Genomic DNA, 9,948 nt, shown 5'->3' on the forward strand with positions numbered 1-9,948 from the left:
TGAAGGAAATAAGAGCACTAGCAGATCTAACATTAGGAGGTTCAACCAAATAAAAAATAAGAGCACTATCAGGTCTAACACTAGGAGGTTCAACCAAGTTGCTAGCTTCTCATTAGACAAGGCCAAGAGGGGGGGGGGGGGGGTGTGGGCAAGGATCATGAGGAGTCAAAGTGTTGGTTTTTCCAATAGTCTAGTTGTCCCTACCATAGTGATGGTCATCTAATTATCTATTCCAAAGGTCTCTAGATGTCTTCAAATCAAGAATATAGCAAAAACCAAGTGAGATTATACATATGCTTGGTTTTCATGTTGAAAATGTGTTTGTTACAATACTCACTATAGAGAGGAATTTGGCTCATGAAAGGATTGGTTTAGGTACTCCCACATAGGACTTTGGGGAGTTTGATGAGGAAAACAAATTGGGAAGTCTACTAGTGGTCAATCCACTCACTTAGATAGTACCAAGACAAATCCTTTGGACCTAACTCAAAATGCCATGTCAGAAGCAGGTGCCACTCACTAGGTTGGGGAAACTAACACCTACATCAATTGCTAGATCACTTATGCATATTTGTAAGCCCTAAAGAACAAGGTTATTAATCTGGAGAAGAATACGGTGACACTCTCTTGCTTTATCTCAAAGATATGCATAGGTTGGCCACTATGATTTGTCTTGTGCAAAAGAAGTTCCTAATAAAAGATGCTAAAAATGATATGGATTATAAAGATTTCCTTAAATTCTTCACTAAGGATTAGGGGGGCCTATGGGCTAGCCAATTATTGATTGTTGTGCTTACTTTTATTTCTTTGAAAATATCTTGATATTACGAACTGAGAACTGATTTATGACAAATGTAAATTAGCACTATGTTATATTGTTTTTTATATTAAAAATATTTAAGACCACATTCCCTAAAACAAATAAAAATTACATGAATATAAATAAAACATTTGGATATAAAATTTATATTGCTACATTCAATGCTAACTCGTCTTTCTTAAAGAAAAGTGATGCAATAATACTCTTGGGGACATGCCAAATCATAATCTAAACAAAACAATTGACACAATAAATTGAGACAGTTATGCAGTCATCTCAGTATCCTCAACTTCAATCCACAATGATCTTAAACAGCAGCCTAACCGACGATGCAAAAGTAGCCTATATCCTCTAACTTCAATTTGATATATTTGTTTCTCAATCTTACATTAAGAAGATTTTATATAGTTCAGCCATTAAAAAGATATGAAATTTTCATAGATTTGAGTATCATGATGTCTGGAATCACCTTTATATTCTGTCATGAATCCAATGAAGTTGGAGAAGAGAAAATGTAATTATTTCATTAACTTGTGATAAAAAAATTCACATTATCAAATTTATAAATATATTAAAAATTTATGTTAAAAAAAAAAAGTCAACGTAGATTTGGATCAACTCCATTGCCATTCTGAAATTTGTTCTGATAAAAGGTATTTACATAATCAGATAAAAAATATGCCAAACTAATTTTCAAATAAGTTACTAAGAAATCGGTATCTCATACATTTATAGACCTTGCATTTTGAGATGTCACAGATCTTAGTCTTTCAAAACTAAGTAGGACAAGTAAACATCGAATGGTTTCATTTAGAATTTTGATGAGAATTCTGATTTAACAAAAAGATCTTTGTGATGGCTCTTGCTAAATTGGTCTGTTCTTTATGATTTTGCTGGGCTGAACTCCCATTTTTAGGAAAAAAAAAAAAAAAACAAGAATGCTTGTAATGAAAAATAATTAAACCCATTTTACCAGGCGTTGGATTTTAAAGTATGTTGAGCAATAGACATGCAGATCCCCCTGGAGGAACACAAATCTAGGGATAGTAGGACGTACAACAAACAATTGTACATCAATGCTTCGTTACAGTACAATGCTCATTCCTTCACAAAAAAAAAAAAAGAGTCGATAAGATCATTCATTCTAATTGGACACGGCTATCTTCTAGACAAAATGTACTTTTGATCATAATTCAAAAAATGGAAAATGCAATGGACTTTACTGAAATTCTCACCATTTGTTCTTAGTGATCGGTATATTTTACAATCGAAAACAACATAAAATTCGAGATAAAATCACTGTGTTTTCGAAAATCTGAACCATAAAAGTTTGACTTCTAGTACATTCTGTCTAGATTGTAAATACATTGGCCTATATTTCAACAAACCAATCCAAGATGGATCTATTTTACTTTTCCTCTGTGGTACTATTTCAACATATTTTCTTTCTTTTTGTGCTTTTTCTTCTGATTGTGGTGATCTTTGGTCAGATCTGAGCTGAAGAGTGTGTCCAAATCAAGAGAATCCGAAGAAAAGTGAATTGCTCTGCAATGTGATATAATTGCAGGATTTCTCTTTAGAGGAGTTGATTTGGGTTTGCGAGGTGCGGGAGGACACAATGGCATGGATGGTATCTTGTGCTCTTCGGACTTGGGTGTCACACAATATTCTTCTTCTCCTTCTTCATTTTTAAACTCCTTTTCTTTATCAGATCTGCATGACGAATTGACTGTAATGGGCACCAAGAGACTGGAAATTTCTTTGGCAATCCCTAATGAATCCAGTGTTCCCACTTCTAGTTTTCTATCGACGGAAGTGACAAGATCATTTTGATGCTTTCTCTTCCCAAGGATCGAGGAAGAACAATTTGTAGAAGCCATCATCTCAACAAACAAATCTATTTTCTCCACCTGCAAACATTCATAAAGGTTAACGTTTGAATACTATCAACAAAAAAAAATCAATTAAATTTTTTTTTTAATTCTGATACTGATTGAAGTATATGATCGATAAGGCAAAGCATTTTAGGCAAGAGTCTACAACACAACAAAAAATTGTGAGCCTCTCATTTGAAAGATCTTGAATTCAAATTTACTCAAACTTCACACATAATAACAACTAATCTCAAGAAATACTAGACTTTGTCCCATTAGCTATCAAAAATAAATAAATTTTAGGCAAGTCATTTTATACAGATCACATGTACCATATGGCTCAATGCAAAAAGCAGCTAATATCCAGGCTTGTTATGCCATACACAGCTCCTGCATCCGTCTTTGAAGACATCAAAGTACCTTAAACCTACACAAACCATCATTTATCAGCCCTCGGGTTGTAAAATCAATGCTTTAAAACAAAAATTCTTAGTTTTGATTGGCGTGAGATTAAACAACACATTCTAAGCTTTAACTTGTTTAGATAGTTCATTTGAAATTTGATCAGAGCAAGATAGCGCCTTGTTTTGATCTGCATAAACACATTCTTAGCTTTAACTTGTTTAGGTAGCTTCAGCATGATACTAAATATTACGTTCTAAAATTTGACTTGTTTAAGTGATTTATCTGAAATTAGACAAACAGATAGATTGTACTGGAGAAACTAATGTAATTTCAAATGAACGTCCAAGTTTTAAACTCTCCAAACCAGACAGTACATACAAATATCAAATGCATTGAAGTTTCCCAATTCATTTTACCCTGCAAAACTTGCTCCTCAAGAACAAAAACTTGTATTTGAATTGTGAAAATTGCCTTGATTGAAATAAGAAAGTAAACCTGATCATGTAAGGGTTGAAACTTCTGGAAGGTTCATTTCATTGGCATTAGGCACTGAACTAGACAAAATTTGATACCTCTGGCAGGTGATAAAGATTACCAAATCTTCCAAATTTTTCGTGGGATTATTGTTCATGGAAAGATGAAGACCTCCACCAATGAAAAACACAGTCTTGCGCTTTTTCTGCTAACATAGGATTCAAGATATCACAAGAGTTAATCGTTTCTGCCGTGTGACCCGGACAATGCTTGATAACTTTAAAAATCATGTGCTAATGAGATGGAAGCTACCTTTCTATACAAAGCGTGTCATTGACAAAACGTAGTTGAGTGTAATACGTGGGTGTAACTTGTTTGCATGAATCTCTTCTAAAATTCAATTTAATAGCATATATATAGGATACAATTGTGTATAAAATATAGATTTATTACCTACTTTTGATTTCACCAATCAGATTTAAAGATGACATTGAATAGGATCATAACTCCAACCACCCTGATTCAAGAATAGACCCTTATAGTTTTGGATTATGGCGTTTTAAATATTTTAAAGCCATTGAATAAAAGTGGGTAATGGAGTGTGTGAGGGTCTAGACAGACAGTTGAGCCACTCAAAAATACGGACAGATGGCAGGTTTGGAACTTGGTTTATCAGCTATGCCAAATGTGGGGTAGTTAACATCGCTGGAGTTATAATAGTTTGTTCACTTTCAGAGTAAACTCTTCAAAGCATTATCTAAAAGAGCAAGAGGAAAAGGAGGAATAGTTTACCTACTTTTAGAGTAGGTTTCATAAGTACTGGGAGATGGTTCCTAGATTATCGATTCTTTTGATTACTTCAAAAGAACAAGGAGGAGGAGGAATAGTTTTTCCACTTCTAAAGCAAACCTCAAAAGTGGTGGGTTGGTTGCTGAACTGTCAATTGTCTTCATTATTTAAAAGAATGAGGAGGAATAGCTTGTCCACTACTAGAGCAAACTTCTATAGTAACCAGACTGTTTGTCAAACTGTTGATTCTTCTTATTACCTAAAAGAACAAGAAGGGGGAGGAGGAATAGCTTTTAGGCTTCTAAAATGTATGAATGAATGAAAGATTTGAATGATGTTCATGAGATTTAACAACTTATGAAATGGAAAAAGTATCCTTAATTTATCTTCCAAGGAAGAGGAGGAATAGTTTGTTCTCTTCTAGAATGAACGAATGAATGAAAGATTTTAATGATGTTAAAGAGACTGAAAAACCTATAAGATGAAGAAAAGCTTCCTTAAAGTTATTGTCATGCCAATTTCCACCCAGAATCTCCTATTAATTTTGACAAGGAAGTTGGTTGTCTGATTGATCCTTTCTTCTTCAAATAACTGCTTTATTTTGTCAACCTTCCAGCCTTTTTCATCATGAGTACGTTATCCTTATGACTACCACTCCTTTGTTGCAGGATATGCATACTCAACTTTTTAATCTTAAGGCGATGTGATGCATCTTCAATAGTGCAACTAACAGCCTCACTTTTCTTTTAATAGCAGCCCATAAATATGTTTTTTTGACCATATTCCGAAGTTAGGTTAAATTCTTCCATGTACTACATTTTTCCCCATCCAATCTGTCTTACTGACTTTTAATTTCTTCATTGATATTAAGACATTCTTACAAGTTGATGCAACATTTGTTCAATCATTAGTACCTTGCTTCATCCAAATTTTCTTCCATAATCTAAAAATAGACCTCCTAAATACCATCACCAAACTATAGATTATCAATATGCCAAAAAATTTATTGGGTTAATTCAAATTTTCCTATGAAAGGTTCCAAATTTTGTCTCAATCTGGCCAGCTAACACAACAAAACTAACCTAACAAATTATTTAGATTAATGTACTTCCTTCTGATGATAATCATGAAAATACACGTTACCCACTTTCCTCCTGGATGCTCAGTGCAGAGGCGTATTTATCGAACATGAAAGATTCAATAATTACTTGATAAATATGTTATTAATTGTTCTTAATTGATTTCTATAGTGAAGAGGTGGAGGGAATGATTTTGCTGGTTATTCCTACCTTTTGCATAGGATGCTTGATCAACATCATTATTATGTTCATCTCTATCAACTACCCTTTATTTTTACTTCCAAGCGCTTCCATTGATTGTACATTTGCTTGGTTTTCCACACCATTTAACTACTCTTAAAACAAACCCAACTTCTCCATGGAAGGTGAAAATGATCGTCTTGTTTACTTTATTTGCATGCGTGCAATGAAAGGTAATGTTGATATCCTACAGCTAACACATAGATGTGTGGGGTCTCCACCTTTTTTCATAACTGAAAAAACACTTGATTGAACTCGATGACAAACTCTAAAATAAATACTTAGGATGATGGCATAGAGTAGCAATATAAAGGAATCTATATATAGGCATCATTAAAATGAATTTAAATATCTAATATCATATATAATTTTAAGAAGTGTGAGTTTTATTACAATAATTTTAGAAGGTTGGCCCATCTTCTTGTTTGAGAGTTGCATTACAAATATGATAGTTTTTGTTGGTAATTTTGTTTGATTGGAATAAACAATTTCAAGTGTTTGAGTCAAATTTATAGAGTGGGGAACTAAAAGAATCATTAAGCAAGACCACTAAATCAGAGTCATGTCTTTTAAAAACATGTAGACGAACTAGTTATTATATGTAGAAAACTAAGGAACTACAATGAAAAAGATCCATAATCATCAAGCTTGTCCTTGTACTTGATATTTGCATAAGAGCCATGAAAGTTTAAGTTGGTAACTCTTCGGTTGGAAGAAATACTTTAAGTGACCAATAAAAATCTATTAAACCAAATTAACAAATTCTATAAATATACATCAACTAGTTGTGATGTAGAAGTTTCACTAACTCAAACAAAAAGGGCCCATCATCATCAAATTCATCAGGTCCTACTTGAAAATTGCATCAAAATTATGAGACTTTAGTAACCATCTAGTTGGATTTGAAACTCTAAATGAAAAATGTTTGACCCTAGTTATGTGAAGTGTCGTAAAATTAAAGAGCAACCAAGAAAAAGACATTAAACCAAAGTAATTGGTTTCTACAAACATAGACCAACTAGTTGTTAAGCAAAAAATTGAAGAAGAACTCTAGTGAAAAAGCACCACAACCATTATAGTTTTATCTAAAAAGAAATAATGCATACTACAAATAATGTATTGTAGACCATCCAAATCCATGAGAAAAGAACAATACATGAGCAAATTAAGGAAATAGAGCTACTTGCAAGGAGCTTAAAAAACCCATATATCTAAAAATATACACTCAAATAAGAGAAAAAGATGCCTTATTACTAAGAATAGTGTGTAGATTGCAGATCGAAACCTCACTTTTTGCAATTTTTACTCACACCCTTGCATGTGATAATATGTAGTCCCTTGTGCAACCATATATATAGCTTCCACTATGTACTTTTATCAATCTTCCTTATACTTGTGTATCATCCTAAATTGTAAACACTTGTGTGTTCTATTATTTAATGGTTGTTCAACACCTACATTACTATATTTGCATTCTAGGACTTCATAATTGTGAGCTTAATGCATACCTAATCCAAACATGGGTCATCTAATCTTTCTAACTTGTACAAAATCAAGGTGAGATCTAATTTTTGAGCATCCTTCTCTATTTTCCCTCCAATTACAAAATTCATTTCATCTCATATACCCTATATCGCCTTCTTTTGGCCTCAAAATTCAATCCCTATATTGGAATCAAGTGTAAGTTTGGATCTTGTGCTTACAAACTAGTTATAACCCACCAACCAAAAATTGTCAATTTCTTGGGAAGACAACTTGATTGGCACTTCCATGGGAAATTGTGCTCAAATTTGAGGTTAGGATCCATCTTGATGTGCAGGGTTTCTAGATCTGTATTTGGCCTACTTAATTATGCTTCCCAAAATCACTATAAAAGAAATCCTCTTGATGTTAGAAAAGCAACAACATCACACAATTGGGGGGTGAATCAATTGTGTCTTAAACTTAAAAAAATTTGTTGCTTATCATATTTGTACCTTTAAACCTTAGATCATAATGTTAAGCATGAAAGAACAAGTCCATGTAACATCACATGAACACATAAAACCAAGATTTTTTTGCATAGAAATCTTGCTAGGGAAATAACCACTATGGGGTTGGTAACCATGATAAACTGTACTCTATTAAAAGTATAACTTAGTAAAAATGGGGATTCACCTACATTCAGGCACACTTCCTCAATTTGATTGGTCAATTAAAAACAAAGACTCAAATTTTCTTACATATATGGAAAAAAATTTGCAACTCATGAATTGGCTAGCAACATTTTCCTTATATGTTTGTTTAGCTATGTTGGAGCTCATCACATTCCACTCATGCCTCTTCTCAAGACCATTGATGTGTGGCTCACATCCCACTACAATATTTGGGGTCAAATTATTACAGTGGTGTAATTTGTGGTGATTTTCATTTATTTATTTTTTTGCAATTGTCCTCAACGTCATTGCAATATCGAAATTGGTGTTGTAATTATGATACCCACGTGAATAAATAATAATAAAAAATAAAAAACATGACATAAATCATTCCTGATTTGTTTTGATTGTAGAAAGTTGTGCACGAAAGAGGGTGGAGAGCTCTGAACTTTATTGTGCTCTTGTGATCAGTGCATTTCATTTCCATACCCTTGTGATCTTTATGCCCTTGCTCTATGATTTTCTTCAAGGGCTATGAAAATGTTCTTTTCTTTTGCTTCTAAACATGTATTGCTTTATATTTCCTTCTAAACATGTATATCTTAGAGATCCTTTTTAAGGTGCTTCTTACATCTTAGCACAATAGAAAAATTGATCAAGTTGCATACATATTCTAGAATCCAAATAATAAAACAATAAAACTCACTCAACCCATGCTAAGTGACTTACCTCAAGATCCTGAACAAAAATAATGTAGACTGGGAAAAATGGGTAGAGTTCACAATAAATTTTACAAAACCATATCATAGCATATATGTTTAGAAAGAAACTAGCCATAACCCAGTTAAATGGATCTAGTTGCTAATTAGCTGGGTTGATTAAAAATGGAAGCCAATGATGTAACTATGCATGTATTGGCACACTCTCCCTTTGAAGATCCCTAGTATCTACTGTTGCTATTAATTTGGGCATCACTATATGATCCAGAATGTTATGAAGTATTGAATCTGGTAGTAACCTATCCCATGTCTCTAGAAAATGTAGCATAGGTTTAGGGTCCCTCGACTCCAAGGAATTTGTAACAGTTATTCTCACTACTGGAAGAATAACTTCAATGAAGAGTTGAGTGTAAGGATTCGAAGAAGCAAGTTTTCCTTTTGTGCAAATTCCATAATCATGAGGCTCATTCCCTTAGAGAATCCTCTACCACAATGAAATTACCTATAAACCATGGAAAGGATGTTGAAGTGATTCACAACCTTGAAACACTCTTATAAGCAATGGATACTTGGGATCATCGTAGGGAGACTGCACGCAAATACTTGAAACACTCTCATAAGCAAATGCAAATGCAATACATGATAAATTACACAACTTGTAGTCCTCCTGATATTTGGACTACTAGGTAAATTCTCAAAGACACTCGCAAGTGATTCCAATGTCATAATACCTACTGCAACACTTTCATGGATTCTATCTAGTGGCTCCCATAATATCCTCTATTTTATCTACTAGTTGTTTCTATCGTGCAGTCTCTTTCTAAAGTCACTCCTTCTCCTTCTCTTTCTAAAGTCACGCCTTCTCATTCTCTTTCTAAAGTTGTTCCTTCTCCTTCTCTCTTGTGACTTAAATTTTGATTATCAAACTTCTGAATATCTACCTCTACCATATCTAAAATCAACTTCACATTGTGTTGTAACTCTGGCATAGGTGTTTGATCATTGATAGCATTCATTTCAGCATTTTCAAGATTGGTCAATAGCCTCACTTGCTAACCTCTCATGCCAAGCACATTCTATATTGTATCAACACCGTGCTCTTTCTTTTAAGGTAACAATTGTTCAGGTGCATTTTCTTGTAAAACATTAATTTTGTTGAACAATTGTAAACTCTTAGAAAGTGCATTGTTTTTTTTATGTATGTATATATGTATGTATGTGTGTGTGTGTGTATATATGTATCTATATATATGTATGTATATACTTATGTATGTGTATATGTTTGTATGTATGTATATATATGTGTATGTGTATGTGTATGTGTATGTGTATGTGTATGTGTATATGTGTATGGGTAAGTGCACCAAGTTGTGGTGCCAAAAAGATGACACCCTTTTTTTCCTTTCTATTTTC

General features: G+C 33.3%; 1 long non-coding RNA gene across 2 annotated transcripts; it reads right to left on the minus strand.

Moving 5' to 3' along the window:
• Positions 1-1,768: 1,768 nt before the first annotated feature.
• Positions 1,769-5,023, minus strand: LOC149580167 (uncharacterized). 2 transcript variants are annotated; one of them, XR_016353404.1, is made up of 4 exons: positions 3,886-5,023; positions 3,595-3,778; positions 3,027-3,121; positions 1,769-2,730 (listed from the first exon to the last, which is right to left on the minus strand). It is a non-coding gene; the product is annotated as an uncharacterized LOC149580167 (long non-coding RNA). The 2 variants fall into 2 exon arrangements; XR_016353403.1 differs by lacking the exon at positions 3,886-5,023 and having other exon boundaries at positions 3,595-3,879.
• Between the last annotated feature and the right edge of the window lie 4,925 nt (positions 5,024-9,948).

This window comes from Cupressus sempervirens, chromosome 1 (assembly GCF_028749045.1).
Source record: "Cupressus sempervirens isolate cs-2001-9-10 chromosome 1, ASM2874904v1, whole genome shotgun sequence".
Taxonomy (NCBI): domain Eukaryota; kingdom Viridiplantae; phylum Streptophyta; class Pinopsida; order Cupressales; family Cupressaceae; genus Cupressus; species Cupressus sempervirens.